Below are 19,590 nucleotides of genomic sequence, written 5' to 3'. Positions count from 1 at the left end.
GATGAAAACATTGGCAGCCCTTTTGTCTCCGGCTGATCTCAGACGGGCAGGGGACCAAAAGCTGAATATCTCTTCAGGCTTCAATGGAAGCGTGTTCTTTTGGAGAGTGTAGGCATCAGCCGGGGCCTTGCTGTTCCATTGTGGGAGCTAGACTCTGTGGGGGCTGCACCAGACAAACTAGGCAAGCTTTGTCATGTGGCAGCGGCATTGTTGGAAACGGTTGCTATGGATAGTCTCCACTGGAAGCCTGCATTGTGAGGCCAGACTCAGCACCTTGAGGGGGGCTGAGTGGAAGGAAGACTAATGCTGGAGAATGTCAGACATGTCGTGTTTCCGAAGTAACATTTATCAATTCCTAGGATCCCATTCAAAGAGCAACAACGGCGTCTCCTGGTTCGGTTTGCAATCTTGAAGGCTGTTGACAGCCAGACCTTTCACTAATCCCTTTGAAATCCATGGCTTGCAGGAGTGGGCATACATATACCGGTCTGCGTGTGTGTGTGCGCACGTTTGAGCCTGAACAGGTGGTGTAGATCACGGAGACGTGTGCCTGTTTCCCCCTCATCTAGAGGCTCTGTAGCGTGAAGGTTCAGGGAGAGACGCTCTCTCCTCCTGGCTGCTGCTGCCGTTTCCCTGTCCTCCATCTGGCTCCCTAGACAAAGAGAACGACGCTGCTTCTCTCCTTGTTGCTTACTGACAACCCTGCTCCACCCACCACCACCGCTACCACATCTACCCCCACCACCACCACCGACACCAGTACATCAAGCACCACCACCAACATCACATCTACCACCGCCGACGCCACTGGCACATCGACAACGTCCACCACCAACACATCTACAAACAGCATCTAGAACCACTCCTACGTCAACCACCACCAAATCTACCACCGGCACCATCACCACATCTACCCCCACTCCCACCACCGACACACACAACACATCAACCACCACCACCACCACCACCACATCTACCAATACCAACACCACCACCACCACCAACACATCTACCACCACCACCATCACCAACACATCTACCACCACCACCACCAACAACACATCTACCACCACCACCACCACCACCAACAACACATCTACCACCACCACCACCACCACCAACACATCTACCACCACCACCACCACCACCAACACATCTACCACCACCACCAACACATCAACCACCACCACCACCACCACCACCACCACATCTACCAATGCCAACACCACCACCACCACCAACACATCTACCACCACCACCAACACATCAACCACCACCGACACCAACACATCAACAACCACCACCACCACCGACACAAACACACCAACCACCACCACCACCATCACCAGAACATCAACAACCATCACGTCTCCCTGCAACACATCCATCACCACTCCTACATCAAGCACCACCCTCACAACCACCACCAACAACAACATCACCACCACTCCCACATAAACCACCACGTCCACCAACAACACCAACTCCGTCACCACTACTCCACCCCCTCCACCAGCACCGCCACCTACAACACCTCATCCTCCACCGAATCCTCCTTCACATCCACATCCACCTCAGCCAAAAGCACCACCATCAGGTCCCCCTCAGCCCGAGCACCACAGCTCACTTGTGATTGGCCCGGGCTAAGGGGCCGGGGTGAAATGTGAAGACCAATACAGACACACCAATGAGTCTCCCACTACTCCCTGTCCTTGATTCTAGGAACATAAACCAGTATTTAGGGGAGCATCAGGGGCGGCTGCAGTCTGTCCTCAGCCTCACAGGGCGTGGGGGTGTTTGGGGAGAGCTAACGGAGCTCCGCCGGGTATCAGCCGTGATGCGTGGGATTAGACTCCGCAGCAGGGTGACTGATTAAACACAGTGGTTCCTTAGGAGGCCAGGGCTTATCGGCTTTGGAGAGACTATCCAGGTGAACGACGTTAAACACCAGACATCAACAGGGCTGGTAACACTTAAGGAAAACCAAGCTGTAGCAAGGGCCTTTCGGCAGCTCTGTGACTTTCCACCGGGCTCCTCCAGACACAGGACCCAGGGGGTCGGTATTGAAGCCGTTTTATTGTAAGTTGGTAGTTAATGATACACGGCCTGCTGCTCCCTGTTGCCATGCAGGGGACTCACCCAGCCCAAGGGCCCAACAGAGTCTGCCGGATGAGGCGGCTTCAACCAGCCCTCGTCCACACACGCATGCATTTAAAAATGTACGCAGTGCTATGGATTGATCATGGTCCAAGCCTCGATTTAGAGATGAAGTACTGAAAATATAAAATAAGTATTATAAATAAAAAATGAATTTGGATGTGTTAAACTGGGAGCTTTGCGTTGCAAGGTAACTTCAATCAAACCTCTGGCGGAGCCCTCTCGGGCGTGGACGTAGCGAGTGGCGGGGGTGAAACATTGCCCCGCCCCAGAGGAATAGGCTCAGTAGGGGGGACATCAGGGCATCTTAAAGTGTGATCGTTGACTAGCTCATGCAGGATTTCCTTTGTGATTTCACTCTAATGGAGGGAATCTCTGCGGGGGTGGAGGGATCTGTCCTCTGCTGTCCTTCCATTGGTTGACAGGACAGTTATCGGTGATTGCTCGTGAATATTGGAATATTGGTTTGGTTTTTGATGTATCGCTGTTTTACTCAGATGAAATGGTTGATTTTTTGTTTGAATAATATTATCTATGTCGTTTAAATGATTGTACAAAAGGGAGCAATTATCTGGATTTGTCCTGCTGAACCCTCTATGTGGTTCTCAGTTTCAAACTAATCTCAGATATTTGTTCGGTGAGGCATTGACAAAAATAATGGATATAATGTAATTACAATATTGAGAAACACTAACACTCCCCCCCCACACACAGACACACACACACACAATGTGTCAGCTGCAATCAGTTTCTTAACTAGTTGAAATAGCTGCTGCATGTTGGGGGTGGTACGCAGCCCTCCATCACTGCTGAACCAGAACCCCCAAAGGCCCGTTCACAGCTGCTGTCTTGTGCCTTCAACACCGTCTCTCTCTCTCTCTCTCTCTCTCTCTCTCTCTCTCTCTCTCTCTCTCTCTCTCTCTCTCTCTCTCTCTCTCTCTCTCTCTCTCTCTTCCTCTACCTCTACCTCTCTCTCTCTCTCTCTCTCACTCTCTCTCTCTCTCTCTCTCTCTCTCTCTCTCTCTCTCTCTCTCTCTCTCTCTCTCTCTCTCTCTCTCTCTCTCTCTCTCTCTCTCTTTCTCTTTCTCTCTCTCTCTCTCTCTCTCTCTCTCTCTCTCTCTCTCTCTCTCTCTCTCGCTCTCTCTCTCTCTCTCTCTCTCTCTCTCTCTCTCTCTCTCTCTCTCTCTCTCTCTCTCTCTCTCTCTCTCTCTCTCTCTCTCTCTCTCTCTCTCTCTCTCTCTCTCTTTCTATCCCACTCTTACACGTAACAGCCCAGGGCATGTTCTCATTTCAGGAGGCAACTAAAAAAGAGTTATGACAAGGTGCCTGTGTGTGTGTGTGTGTGTGTGTGTGTGTGTGTGTGTGTGTGTGTGTGTGTGTGTGTGTGTGTGTGTGTGTGTGTGTGTGTGTGTGTGCGTGTGTGCGTGCGTGGGTGCGTGCGTGCGTGCGTGCGTGCGTGCGTGCGTGCGTGCGTGCGTGCGTGCTCGGTGCGTGCGTGCGTGCGTGTGTGTTTGTGTGCTTGTTTATGCACGTTGTTGTGCCTCTCTAACATCCTAATTACACTAAAAGTCTCAGCGGGCTCAGGTCACTGCATGACAGAGTGTGATCCTTAGCGATGTCTCACTGCTGAACAGGGCTCATCTCCCGCACGCTGATGTGAACATCCAGCCCATTATAGAGGAGAGGGATTGGGCAGACCACACCTTACAAGCACATTAGATCACAAAGAGAATCGGTTCCATAGCCAACAAACAGGAAGGACTCCGCATGACACATAATGTATATACAACACTTAATGTCATCAAAGTATTTGGTTTAATGGAGCGTTCGTCAACGGGTGTACTTTATTCTTATAGGGGATCTGTCACATCAGTTGATTAGGTCTGATATGAACAAATCAAAGGTGATTGAAATGTCCACATTGGATTGGGATAATGGAGATGTGTGGAAGGAATCTGCTCCTGTGGACAGTGACGATGCACTAGGTAACAACGCATGTCAACCGGTGTGAGGGACACACACATGTACACACACATTCAGACACACACACAAAATATGATGGATGGGAGACGGGGGAACCAGAGGGATGTTTCCACGCCCCCTCCCCCCCATGTACAGTATTTGCGTGTCCCGTGGATTGATTTCCTGGTGGCCTGTTGGGAGGAGGATAATGAATCTCTTAAGGAGGCCCTGAGGCTCGGTGGTGTTGCAGGCGTCCCAGGCCGGGGCGCTGAGAGGACAGCTTACCTTATTTACCTTGGGCTGGTTGGTATTAATCTGGAGCCCTGCACACCCACACTCAGGGGTCAAACGATGCACCACAGTTGCATTAATCCTACTTTGGAGGGCCTTAAGGCAGGCATGGGGCCCGCTTCATAGAGAGGGACTCATATCTAATCATAAATATAGAACCTTTCAATCGAAATGACTTCCTTACATCACGTTCAGAGGGGGAGAAACCAACAAACAGTTAGAATATTTGTCTTTTCCCAACCAACCAGTCCCCACAAAGGGAGGAAGACACGTGCTGCATAATGAGGTCAAGAGAGACCGGTTGTTGGCCCGCGGCCCGGTGGAGGACCACGTGTACAACGAGACGTTAAGGCGGGTTCACGTCGTCGGCACCAGGGCCGGCAGCCACAGAGGTGCCGAGGGTACAGCCATCTTTGGTCTCCGTCCCCGTCCGTCTGCCGCTCAGACAGAATGCCCTCACATCTGTGGCCCTGACCCCCCCCGTGGCAGGGACCCCGTTGGCACGCTGCCAAGCGCTGCTCACCACAACACTGTGCGTTTGTGTGTGTATGCATGTGTGTGTGTGTGTTTATGTGTGTGTACATGCATGAGAGTGTGTACATGCTTGTGTGAGTGCGTGTGTTTATATGAGAGTATGTGTTTATGTGTGTGTATGTGAGTGATCATCTGTGTGTGTGTGCGTGTGTGTGTGTGTGTGTGTGTGTGTGTGTGTGTGTGTGTGTGTGTGTGTGTGTGTGTGTGTGTGTGTGTGTGTGCGTGTGGGTGTGGGTGTGTGTGTGTGTGTGTGTGTGTGTGTGTGTGTGTGTGTGTGTGTGTGTGTGTGTGTGTACGTCATTAGAATTGCGGAGATGTTGGAGAGAAAGGATAGAAGATGAAAGCTGAGACACAAACAACCACAGCACTCCAGTAAGACCCCCATACACCCTGTCTTTACTCTGGACTCCACCAGCACAAACAAACTTGTAGTCTCTAACTACCCATAACTCTGCATACATCGCCATGGCAACAGATTGGTGGAATGGGCTTGGGATTCTCGTTCAGGCAAAGTTGACCCCTGGCTTCCTGAATCGTCCCGTCCTTCCCCCTTTTGGATGAGAAGCGAGGCCGATGTGAAACGATTGGGCAGCAGATGAGGGAGAGCCAGGGACACAAGGCCACTAGAATGCTCCAGCCCTTTGATGCGTTCATGACCCTCATTTGGAACTTGTTCATTTGTGAACTCGTTACGAGTTGCGAGCATTCAAGTTGTGTGGTTACAAAAAGCTACGGAAACACTGCTTTGTTTCAGAAAAGTGTAATTACAGATCCAATGATCTCCTCGAAAAAGCGAAACCACTTGAAAATAAACTACTAATTGAATACTTCCATTAAAAACCCCTGGCTATGTTCTCTATGATGTAAGCTATGTTGAAGTTGGGGAAAACGAAAGGTCTGAACCAAAATACCAAGTTGGATGACCCAGTAGATACATATTTCCTAATGTGGAGGTGGTCTTGGGAGCTGTGTGTTTGATATGTGTATGTGGCCTTTTAGAGGCAAGACAAAATCAGGGGGATCATCTCCCAGCATTCTTCATGGATCCATCGTCGCACTGAAGAACCAGAAGATGGTGTCTAATCACCAAAAGTGTTGGCAATAAGTGTTGGTTCACTTTGAACACTAGTCTATCCTGGTTGGAATAACTTAACCACAGTTGTGTGAATTCAACACTTCTTTTGATGGAAAAATGTAGAGAAGAAGAGAGCCTCTATACTCTCTCTTTACAACTTGGTAGCTTGGTAGCTTTAGGATTACTACCAATAAAGAATAGTTTCCTGATATGAAGACAAACAACACACCCACACCCCTCATAAACAACAGCAGCCGTTCCTCCTGTTTGAAAAGCGTTAGCCCCCAATCTGATTTAATTTGCCTAATACAATCTGATTTAATTTGCCTAATACACATTTTTTATTGTTATTTATTAAGTTAATATTTGAGTGAATACTTCATCTCTGTCTCACGTCTTTTGATACTCCGTTAGACATTTTGATCTCAATAACATTTTATACTGATATTAGGCTATTGGGCTGGTTCCTGCTATGTGATCGATGTCATACCCTTTCCAATGGTATAGGGTCCCTGATGCGACCAGGTGCCCCCTAAAGCCCCAAAGCAGCGTTTTTCGTTAATTATTTTTATTATGTAGCGTTCTCTCTCAAGGGCACTTTGTGTAACTCAACACAAAGTGCCCTTGTGTATTGAGGTAAAGCAGCTATGCTCAAAGGTGCAAAGGCTCATTATGATCTCCCTGAGTTCATTCATGGGTCAGGATGGCTTCAGAAGATTTGTTATAATCAGCATAAAGCAGCTACCGTTAGATGACATCATCAACGACTTTGCTTCTAAAAGAGCAGGAAGCAAACGTTTGGAGACGATGATGAAGCCTTGAGCCGGTGATCATGCAGATACCGGCTAGTGAGGCGATGCCAGCCTCCACTGGACCAGAAACTGACCAACATGGTCTTGGAGGGGGCATAGTGCTACATGGACATCGTTCCACATTAACCGCAAAACATAGATTTTTGTGTATGCTTTGGTTTGATTGTTGGTAATCATTTTGGAACCTGAGATAACTTTTTCCTACGATTTTATATCTACACTGAAGGAAGGTGCAGCATCCATGCACATTTGGGAGATATTATAATGCAGACACATTAAGACCTTTTTGAGTTTCTGGATTTAGGGCAACCTAGTGTTTTCCATGTACTACATTTTCTGTAGGTTTAAATTGCTGAAAATCAACTTGAGATGATTATTTAAATTTGAGGGAAAAAAATATGAACGCTCTTTTTTTGGCCTCTTTTCCCCTTAAAGTGCACAAGAGTGAGCATTTTAATGTTAAATGCATGCCCCCGGACCACCATAGAGGGTTTGGAATCCCCCCAACGTCATAGACCGTTAAACTGGGCCCCCCAAACAACATCTTGCTTTGGACCCCAAAAAGCTAAAAACGGCCCTGACTGTGAGGCGTTCATAAACCTCTTGACCTCAATGTGCCAAATATGGATAGTTTCTGCTGCTGGTTGCAAAATCTCAAGAAGTGGCAACGCCTGTAAAGCGATTTCCATGGTTTCATAACGGTCGTGTGCTCACCAATGGGTGACTTCACGGATGTTATTCCTATATTTTTAAGCCTATGGCTGAATTCCAGCCTCCGTACAATACTCGAGAGTAGTATTGAAATAGCATTATTTCACATATTATGTGTGTTTCTTCATATGTCTGGCACACATATGACATATGGCTCATACTTAAAGCCTCATGTGCGGATTCTCTCTCTCTCTCTCTCTCTCTCTCTCTCTCTCTCTCTCTCTCTCTCTCTCTCTCTCTCTCTCTCTCTGGCCTCTGAGCATGGCAGTGTGGAGTGGATGATTATTACTTAAGCTTACACACACACACACACACACACACACACACACACACACGCACACACGCACACACGCACACACACACGCACACACGCACAGCACAAAGAATGCATGACCAGAAATAAATAAGGACGCCTTTCAGTCTTGCTCCAACAGCATAACAGGGGAGGTAGGGAGAGAGAGAGACTAAGGAATAGAGAAGGAGCAGCAGCAGAGAGGACCAGGAAAGGGTAGTGCCATCTCCCACCCCACCTCACAAAAGAGAAAGATGGAAAGTGTACAAGGTGGATAGGGAGGCAGGGAGAAAGAGGAAAATAAAAAGAGACACGGAGAAAGATAGATGGAGTGGCTTGGCGAAGACCTGAGAGACATAGCATCACATCAGGAGCCCAAGGCCAGGGTCTCCCGGCTCCCTTAATGAGGTCTCTCAGCCTCTCTCTTTCAGCCTCTCTCTCTTCCTCTCTCTCTCAGCCTCTCTCTTTCAGCCTCTCTCTCTTCCTCTCTCTCTCAGCCTCTCTCTTTCAGCCCCTCTCTCTTCCTCTCTCTCTCAGCCTCTCTCTTTCAGCCTCTCTCTCTTCCTCTCTCTCTCAGCCTCTCTCTTTCAGCCTCTCTCTCTTCCTCTCTCTCTCAGCCTCTCTCTTTCAGCCTCTCTCTCTTCCTCTCTCTCTCAGCCTCTCTCTCTCAGCCTCCATTTCTTAGCCCTTAGTCATTCTGCGGTTTCCTTCATCCCTTTCATTCCTTTCCTCTTGCCCTTTATGCGTGTGAATGGCTAACTCTTCAGGTGGTGAACATTGGTTTACGTCAGGTTGCGTCACATCATCAGCACATTTCTGTGTTGGGCACATGGCTCACAGTGGAGCAGTTCATTGGAACCATTCAAGATGGAATGATTGAATGTGCATTTTGAATATTGCAACTTTAAATCCGTCCTCGAAGTGGAGATTTGCAACTCCAACTCTGAGTCCACGATTTTTCTGTGGAGAGATACAAAGAAATTACATTATTTAGTATCTCGTGGCAGCGGTGTGTTTCCTTCCAAAATATTAGCATTGACCCAAATGCAATCGGCTGTGTGGCCTTCCATAGTATCAGCTGAAGGTTAAGAGGATAAGAAAGATAGTGAGAGAGAGAGAGAGAGAGAGAGAGAGAGAGAGAGAGAGAGAGAGAGAGAGAGAGAGAGAGAGAGAGAGAGAGAGAGAGAGGGGGAGAGAGACACTGTAAGGGGAGCAGCACACCAGCAAGCTTGGAGGTGTTCTCGGGCCCACCTTGAATTCAAGATAGCTGCTTGCTGTTGTTCAACAATGGATTTCACAGACCAGCGTGCTCACGATAAGACTTTGAATTGAACCAGCACATTCTTCTGATTGGACTAAAAAGCAACATACTGTATTTGTCAGAATCCACCTAACCATCCTAAGGAAACACAGCATTGAATTGATACATGGTAGTTCTGGAGAAGATAGCTGAGAAGCAGACGTTTTCTTAAGAGCTTGCAACCTAACACATCGCTCACCCAAGTCGTTAGTCGACCGCATTAAACCACATATCGTGTGGCTGCGAACTTCTGAATAAATATTTCCAATATATTGAAACCATAAATGATTACATTCCCTGCCTGTGCTACCGCGTCGGTCTTCCATACATAATGTCTTCCGCCTTCGGTTTAAAACTTTCTTAAAGAGAAGCAGCCTTGGTTGGTCACAATGAGCAGGGAGTGGTCTAAAGTCTAAATGGGCTCATACAGGCAGGTGCCGTTGGCTCATAACACATATTCTCACAGCACATTTCAATTAATAATAGCTGACGGATTGCTATGCCATTTGTAACAATTGAAACTCAAATAGGAGATTATATATCTTGCCTACAGCACCTTAAAAATGCTGAACCTCGATCAATGAACTCAAACACAAAAGGGCTTTAATTCAACTGTAAAGAATGTACACCTTTTGAACTGAAGGTTCAAGTGGTGCTTGGCAACAGCATTAGAAAGCACAAAGCTGCTTTTAAAAAGCTATTTGAACAAATCTATGTAAGACAGGTGTGGGGGGGGAGGGGGTCCCTTACCTGTGCAAAGTGAATCTTGTAAGCCATGAACACCAGTGATGAATGGCTGAACATCATCCTCTGACATGACCTTTTTTCTGCTGATCTGTCTTTAGGGGACAGATGATGAGGAGTGGCTCTGGGAAACAGCTGTGTGAGCAGTTGAATAGAATAGAATAGAAAGCTTTATTGTCATTGTACCAAGTACAACGAAATGCAATGAGCAGCTCCTTAAAAGTGCACACATGTTATCGAATATATAATAATATACAAAAGCAATATATAATAAAAATAAATAAATAAATATATAATAAAAATAAATAAAAATGTAAATACACAGTAAAACTTAAATACACAGTAGAGACCGCAAATAAAAGCAATATATAATAAAAATAAATATATTATAAAACGAAATAAATGACGACCACAGTCGTAGCTCATAACACCCATTAAGGGTCTGCACCTTTTATTTACCAGCGAACATGTATTAGTCAGATGTGTGATCATTATTACACACTCTTTACCAACAGGTGGGTCTTGAAGCGCGTGTATTTATATATATTGTTTATATATAAATACAGGCAGGAGAGGCTGCATGCTCTCTTCAGGGCTAGAGGAATGTGTGAGGGAAACCAGGAGACATAAGAATCCCTCAGCAGGCAGATGACGGTTACAGGGCCCCTCGTAGCTTCAGACACACCTCATCTCTACCACCTCCCCCCAGGACGCAGACACAGCTCACTCCCGTTGGAAAGCATGCACACCACGCAATGCTTTCTCCCAGCCCCCATCAGATTGGTCCACCCATCATCTTATTTTCTAACCACTCTCTGCTCCTACCTTTTAGACCGTACTTGGAGACCTGTTTGTTGAATCGAAGCAAAGTGTCAACCTTGTGTGTTCTGTGACACTGAACACAGGACAGCCGTGCGGAAACGCAATTTTGTCTTTATTTCAATATGTTATCATGGCAGAACAATGAGACTATCTATTACCTCAGGAGTGTAAACAAATCAAATCATGCAAACAGAAATCTGTGGTCATTCCGGAAGCGGTTGGATTTCCTAGCATCACGCTAGGATATACCCAGACAAAGATATTTTTTACCGTCTCAATGACATTTTACTGTCAAAGAAGTGTCCTTTTATATCGAACATTCCCGGGTTTGAGTCCCAACGGGACAATACTGGTCAGAGCAAGGTAATGCTGCCCTTGATCCAGCTCTGTGTGTGTGTGTGCGTGTGTGTGTGTGTGTGTGTGTGTGTGTGTGTGTGTGTGTGTGTGTGTGTGTGTGTGTGTGTGTGTGTGTGTGTGTGTGTGTGTGAGTGTGTGTGTGTGTGTGTGTGTGTGTGTGTGTGCGTGCGTGCGTGCGTGCGTGTGTGCGTGCGTGCGTGCGTGCGTGCGTGCGTGCGTGCGTGTTTGTGTGTGTGTGTGTGTGTGTGTGTGTCTGTGTGCAACGCTCCCACCAATATGTAGCATAGCTACGCTGGTAGCTAAACTACAAACGTACTAGTTTCACAATAACGTCTCTATGGCTGAGATTCCTACTTTCCTTTTTGCCTAGTCGTTTCTATAGGCCTGCGTCCATGTATCATGACTGTCAACGACCTATGGCCATTATTTTTTATGCTGTAATTTGCACGCATATATTCCGTATTCAATGCATGAACGGAGCACATAATATTAACACATTATTCAAAACAACCCACGAAAATGATTAATTCTTGGTTCCTGTGATAGGGGCAGGACAATGTGATGAAAAAAGGATATAGGTGTAATTTATATGGGCAATAAAATATATTGGAATGATCAATTAGGAGGCTGAAACCCTACAGAAAGTCATGCAATTAGGGGACTTCTGATTCAAGAACACTATCAACTGAGCTATTGACCTGGGGTCTCTTATATCAAAGAGGGTCTCAAAGCTCAAAGACCACCACAAAGCCTCAGCAAATGCTCCATCTCATGGCGCCTCACCCAGCAGCTCGCTTGCAATATTGTGAGCTGAAGTTTTTCCTAGACCTACACCCTTCCTATCCAACATGATATCTGAGAATCAGTCCTCTCTTTCATAACAAAAAAAAGGTTAGTAACCAAAATGCTCATGATCTTCTTTTAATGTGTTGTTTTAAAGTGCCGTGGTGTGATGCACTTTTTACCTTCTGACCCCAAACCTGAGAACCTGAAACCCAGAGGCCAGATGTGTGGACACACCTTAAGACACAAATTTCCTTCTCCATCCCACCGAAAATGGGGAACTAGAAACTGACTGCAGTTTTATGCCCATTACTCTACAGTTATAGGTGACACCCCTTTTTCCACCTTAGAAGATGGCTAGAGATGCCATTATTCATACCCAAGTTTCCTTGGGTCCTGGGAACGACATACCCGAGATTGTGGGAAAGAAGAAGTGTTATCTGCAAGACCTAGAGGATCAGAATGTGGTGTAAAAGGCAGTTTCAGAGATAGGAAGGTCCTACCGCCCTGAGACTTGACAACCTTATTCTAGGCCCTGACTGGGACCTCCACATAACTTTTGCCCCCTCAAATTCTTAAACTGAACTTAATTATATTATATTCCATCAAAACCCCAAATGACAAAAGCCACAGGTAGTTTTCCCAACTACCTGACCATCAGATACAATCACTGAACAAAGATTAGGACAATAAAATACACATTACGCTTTAGAAATGTTATCAAAACCTATTTAATGCTGTATGTATATCAACATATTGCATTTTCTACTTCCATCGATTAAATGGCAGACAGAAACTTGTCACGTGACGTGGCCAGAAAGTATGTGTTTCAACATGTGTGAATGTCTATGCATGGGAGTGCATGCATCTACAGTATTTAAAACCCCTTTTAATGCAGCCCCCATGGAATGGAAGACCCTCAAGAAAGACCCTTAAAAATCTCAGGATTTATGTTGTATGAGGCCTTTGGCTCAACGCTAAGGGTTCTAGAACAAGTTAATATGAGGCCTTTGGCTCAACGCTAAGGGTTCTAGAACAAGTTAATATGAGGCCTTTGGCTCAACGCTCAGGGTTCTAGAACGAGTTAATATGAGGCCTTTGGCTCAACGCTAAGGGTTCTAGAACGAGTTAATATGAGGCCTTTGGCTCAACGCTAAGGGTTCTAGAACGAGTTAATATGAGGCCTTTGGCTCAACAGCTAAGGGTTCTAGAACAAGTTAATATGAGGCCTTTGGCTCAACGCTCAGGGTTCTAGAACGAGTTAATATGAGGCCTTTGGCTCAACAGCTAAGGGATCTAGAACAAGTTAGTATGAGGCCTTTGGCTCAATGCTAAGGGATCTAGAACGAGTTAATATGAGGCCTTTGGCTCAACGCTAAGGGATCTTGAACGAGTTAGTATGAGGCCTTTGGCTCAACGCTAAGGGATCTAGAACGGGTTAGTATGAGGCCTTTGGCTCAGCGCTTGGCTTCAGACACTAAAGGATCTAGAACGAGGGAGGATGGGAAATTGTTCCTTTGTTTAATTAGTTATTTGAAATCGTTTAATCGTGTGTTATCTGTCATCTGTTTGTATAAAACCTTTATGTAACAGTTTTTTTTATAGGGCCCTCTTGGCCACGTCTCTCTTGAATAAGAGATTTGAATCTCAATGAGTCTCTTACCTGGTTAAATAAAGGTTTGATGCACAAAATAACAACATGCGGGTTTTCATGCATGTGTGTTTGTGGTTGACGAGGGCACGACAAAAGGACAGAGTGTCTCTGGTGTCCCCGCCCTAGCCATCAGAAGTTGACAGCCTCAGCACACGGTCTGCCTGTACCTCATCCAGCGTCCCACACCCTGTCATGGCACCTCTGCACAAACCGAGGCATGAAAGAACAAATACAATGAACTGCTCAGCTATTCACCATCTCTCTTTGTGTGGCTCTCTCTTGGCTATCCGCTATCTGTCTCTCGCCCACCTACATACCTCTGAGCCGGACTTGTTTCCGTGGCCAATAGAAAAGAAGTGGGAGACAGTGGGAGACAGCGCAGAAGAGGTGATGGCAGTTTCTTTTCTCCTCCTTCTCCCTTCCACCTCCTTGATGAGGTCCTCAACTCTCAAGCACTCCTTTATTTCATAGATCAACATTGGGGGGGGTCCAGAAAACCGCATTAAATCCTTGCTGAGTTCTTGTTCTTTGTCGGTTTTCAGCCAACAGGCATATCATGGCATAAGTCCTACAAACCTTGAAGCTGTTTATGAGCTCATTCAAGAGACCTTGAGCTCTGATTGCTTTTCATCTGGATCTGGAAAAATATCTATTTTTATGCCTTCCTGTGTGTGTGTGTGTGTGTGTGTGTGTGTGTGTGTGTGTGTGTGTGTGTGTGTGTGTGTGTGTGTGTGTGTGTGTGTGTGTGTGTGTGTGTGTGTGTGTGTGTGTGTGTGTGTGTGTGTGTGTGTGTGTGTGTGTGTGTGTGTGAGAATTGTGTTGCATATGTGTTTTTGCAACATAAAACAAGTTAATACTTTTTTTCATTAACACTTTGATATAATTGGGTGTGTTATGGATAAAAATATTTAATTTCACTGCTAGCTCTCAGTATGACAGTTAGAAAGTTTGAGTTTGCATGCATCTGTTTGTGTATGTGTGTGAGTCTCCGTGTGTGTTGTGTATGTGAAGGAGTGTGTGGGTGTTAGCATTTGTGTGTGTGTTTGTGTGTGTGTGAGTCTGCATGTGTGTGTTGTGTATGTAAAGTAGTGTGTGTGTGTGTGTTAGCATGTGCTTGTGCGTGTGTGTTTAGGTGTGTATGCATGTGTTTATGTGTGTGTGTGTGTGTGTGTGTGTCTGTGGGTGTGGGTGTTAGCATATGCCTGTGTGTGTGTGTGTGTGTGTGTGTGTGTGTGTGTGTGTGTGTGTGTGTGTGTGTGTGTGTGTGTGTGTGTGTGTGTGTGTAGGTGTGTATGTATGTGCGTGTGTATGTGTGTGTGTGTGTGTGTGTGTGTGTGTGTGTGTGTGTGTGTGTGCCTGTGTTAGTGTGAAGGAGTGTGTGTTTGTCAGCATGTGCCTGTGTGTGTGTGTGTGTGTGTGTGTGTGTGTGTGTGTGTGTGTGTGTGTGTGTGTGTGTGTGTGTGTGTGTGTGTGTGTGTGTGTGTGTGTGTGTGTGTGTGTCTGTGTGTGTGTTTGTGACAGGCCCATGCAGGGTTGGGCTTTGGGACCGGTGGAATGTAATCAAGTATTGACGGCGTGGAGATGTGGGTGCGAAGAAGGAGATAATTGGATTTGGTTTTCACACAGATACGCAGCTTCTGAAGACGTGACACACCGCCAGTAATCAGCCCTGCATCTCTCCCAAGAAGCCCCCCCCCCCCTCCCTCCCACGCCGACCACACTCACATCCTCCTGCAACCGCAGACCAGATCATGTACTGGCCTGGGATTCATGTTCAGATAACGTGCCCCTCGCCCCCCCCCCCCCCCCCCCCCCCCCCCCCCACACTGAGGGGACGGTTGTCCGGGGGCCAGGGGAGATACATAATGCATCGCTGCCTGGAGACAGCTATTAGATATTTTCTATATATACTTAAATACTTTTTTAATGGCAAAAGTTTCCAAACAATGGGGAAGAGCTGAAGCAAAGCGAGCTGCAGCCGTTCAGCCTCGGAACAGAGCGATACACCGAGGTGACGGGTCACACAGGAAGTGACTAATGAGGAGTCTGGAAGATCAGAACGGAAAAGGCAGAGGATGACATGGCGAGACAGGGATTGGTTTCCTGTACTGGACCGTCACATCATGTCTTGCCGTGGATCACTGCCTCGGCTCATCGTTCCTGTGGAGGTTTTAGGAATATACTTGCAGTTCCCCAAAGGTGGACACCGTCTTATGCCCTTGTCTGGAGCCCCTGGGGTGTTGGTTACCTGATGTTGGCTCCTCAATGACTCACTAACAAGGCGTTGCTTTTTCTACGATAAAACATTGAAGGATACAAATGTAGGATATCACATAATGTATTACACAAAGCCAAAAGAACAAAATGACATAATTTGCTCATTTGTCAACTGACAGATATATTGGTATGTAGGATGAATCCCTTAAGGGGGATTCAAAGTCTGCATCAGCCTGCTGGGGTGGATTCTGCAATAATGACCAGCATGTATACTTTGTTATCACTTACTTAACATTAGGCAATGCACTAAAAAGCATTCACCAACAATTAACTCACACTTAACTAACAGTTCATTAACAGAGCCCTATCCCCTATGCTAATGCTCATGTTAGCTCATGGTTAAATGATGTACCCTTATTGGAAAGTTTGACCAGATAAATACATACAGACAGGCCCGGCGCCACAGGGGGGCGATCAACAGACGATCTTCCCCGCCCCCTTAGTGAAAATGAATGTGTATTATGTTAAAATATATATATTTTAAGTGGAAAAAAAAAATAAATAATTTAAAAAAATCACCTTATTTGGCCAAACACAACTACTTAGTTCCAACGTAACAGTTTAGTCTACATTTGCAAATCAATTTCATTGTTTGGGGTAGCTAGAAGTTCAAGAAAGTGTTACATTTTGTCTGTGGTGGAATAAACGGTTGCGCAATCATACTGTCATTGTGACCAAGCAGTTGCACTAGTCTAGCTGTAAAATGGATGCCCCTAAATAGATCACAAAGGGTTTTTTAAAAGGATCTACTACTGGTTTAAGCTAAGGGATACGTATGTACCTAACCCTTGGTTTTGTGGCATTGTATTGCAACTATGCTGAAGTTATTGCAGAGGTTGATATAGCATTGGTTTTTGTCGGTTCTTGTTCGTATTGGTGGCGCACTGTGTGCCTGTTGGTTACGATAGCGCTACGTCTGTGATAGTTCGTCGGCGTACAAACTGTACGTAACGCGTTGGTTTTTTGGCAACGCCCCCTCTCCATATTTCATCGCCCCGGGACTGCTTTAAAGCTGGCACTGGGTCTGCATACAGATATCGTTTGGTAATTTGAGTCTTTTTGCAGTTATTCCAAACCCCGCTTCATTCTGGCCTGCCGCTGAAATGCGGCCCACTTTGATGTGCTGCCAATCAAAACAGCAAACACATAATCTGTGTTCCGCTGTAAAGGTGCTTTGCCTAATGATCAATTTCAGCGTACATTCCCTCATTTAAAATAGCTGGCGAGGAGGGAGAATGCTGGCATCCTTGCTTGGACCACCGCTGCCGGAAAGGTTTTGTCATCTTTCTTTCCCAGGGCGACCTGTTTCCTTGATTTTGAAAATTATGAATAAAACGTTGTTTGCATGGAAAGTGCGAAATGGGCTGTTAGCTGTCGGCCGCTGAGGGAGGCTGTGAATCACAAGGCAATTACCCTGGATCATCTCAGCGCAGGAACAAACCGAAACAAGAGGTGAGCGTCGTCGTCTGAATAAGTGATTGTGAGCCAGATAAACGGAATAATAAAAAAAAAAAAAAACATGGAATAAATGAATGTCTGCTTGGTTTGGGGAACGCTTCACTTCGATTCCGTTATGTTTGCTTCCAGCTATAAGAGGCGAGACGGAGGATGCCAGAGCCGCACCGCTAGACTGTCATGTCTGCTCTGCAGACCGGGCTGACAGCAGGTGGATCCTAATAGAGCGCTCTCCCCGCTCTGTAGCCTCGTAAATCCTAATGGGTTTCATAAATGAAGCGCCGCACGGGGCTCTCGCTTTAGTTAGTGCCGTGCGGATTCATTTAGTGCTGCGACTGCTGGCGGGTTCATTTATACAAATGCACACACACACACACAGACACACACACACACACACACACACACACACACACACACACACACACACACACACACACACACACACACACACACACAAACATACACACACTCACGCGCACACACACACACACACACACACACACACACAAACGCACACACACACACATACAGTAAAAATATGCTTTATCTCGCTTACAGGGTTATAGACGGCCAATGTGTGTGTATGCGTGTGTGAGCGGTGTGGTGTGTCGGATGTCACACAGACCGGTTTCCTCCTGTGTTTGGTTGTGGTTAATAATTACATCTCTCCACTTTTCCATACGAAACCCAACGCTGGGAATGGCTGATCGTACGGAGACTGCTGCAGATACACAAACACACACACATGCACACACACACACAGACACACGCACACACAGACACACACACACACACACTCACACACAAACTTTGTGTGTGTGTGTGTGTGCCCGGCATCAAGAGTGTGTGTGTGTGTGTCTGTGCGTGTGTGCGTGCATGCGTGCGTGTGTGTGTGTGTGTGCGTGGCAGCAGGAGGGTGTGGGTGTGTTCTTGGCCTCCTCTGTGCTCTGAGTAATGGCGGAGTCTCGGCGTTGCTGGCGGAGGCATCAGACGCTCGAGCTGCTGTGGAACGAGGCGGGCGGGTGGCCAGGACTCAGACACATCAAGGTCTCCCACGCAACGGGCCCCCTGGGGGGGCCGGGGGGGGGGGGGGGGGGGGGGATTGGGAATGTTTGGAAAGGATGGTGTTCCCATGTTGGTGTGTGTGTGTGTGTGTGTGCGAAGGGGGGAGCTGTGTAAGAGAATATGTGTGGGGCTTACACACTCGGGGTCTTACCTCCACCTCAGACACCGCAGGGGGACGGAGGACCACTGAGGACCGAGGGGGGCTACAGGGACACAGAATGCATCTCCTCTGTGTGTGTGTGTGTGTGTGTGTGTGTGTGTGTGTGAGAGGACTCTTGAAGTGCTCAAGCGTGAAGCGTCTGTACTGTCCGTGGAGAGGTGCTGGAGGGTTCCCAACGGTGTTTGGTCCTGATGTAATCCTGCAGCCTGAGGGCCAAGGGGCCGCGACTCAGACCTCAGGCCAGATGCATTTCAATACCCTGTGTGTGTGTGTGTGTGTGTGTGTGTCTCGTCAAGCGATGATTAGGTAGCCACGGGTAATTAATAAATCGAATGGTAATGATGAGACACGGAGAAGGCGTTGTTACATTAATCCCCCCCCCCCCCCCCCCCATCCTATCTAACATCTCGCCCGCTCATCATTAAATTGTTCTGTCTGCCTATTGGCTCATTCCTCAAGCTAAACCAATCAGAGCCCCCCGCTCCCACGCTCGGCACACATCCTGAACAGCAACATGACCGGGCACCCATGAGCCTTTCCCCCATTGTGATGGCTCAATTTCCCTCCTTTCATTTACTGTTACGTCCTCTTACTTCCTGTTACCTTAACGGTTAAGGGAGAGGAACGAGAACAGATTAAGAAGAACAAAGAAGAGGGGAATAAATACGACAATGATACAAAGTGTGATACAAAGCAATATCTGGAACATGTAACAGAGATGAATATCTCTCTATTGGGAGTCCCGCCCCTCTCGCCTCTCTACGCTACATCCGTGTTACTCAAAGTCCCGCCCTCTCTCTCCCGGTACCTCGTCTCTGGAGCATGGCGTTCCAGGTGTTCCAGTGTTCTAGGTGTTCCAGGGTTCCAGGTGTTCCAGGGGTTCCAGTGTTCCAGATGTTCCATTGTTCCAGTGTTTCAGCTGTTCCAGATGTTCCAGTGTTCCAGATGTTCCAGTTTTCCAGCTGTTCCAGTGTTTCAGGTTTCCCAGTGTTCCAGGTGTTCCAGGTGCTCCAGATGTTTCAGTGTTCCAGATGTTCAAGGCATTCAAGTGTTCCGGTGTTCCAGGTGTTCAAGTGTTCCAGTGCTCCAGTGTTCCAGTGTTCAAGGTTCTGCCCTGTTCCAGTGTTCCAGTGCTCCAG

This window comes from Gadus morhua, chromosome 22, assembly GCF_902167405.1.
Source record: "Gadus morhua chromosome 22, gadMor3.0, whole genome shotgun sequence".
Classification (NCBI taxonomy): domain Eukaryota; kingdom Metazoa; phylum Chordata; class Actinopteri; order Gadiformes; family Gadidae; genus Gadus; species Gadus morhua.
Note: the sequence above shows the minus strand (reverse complement) of the source record.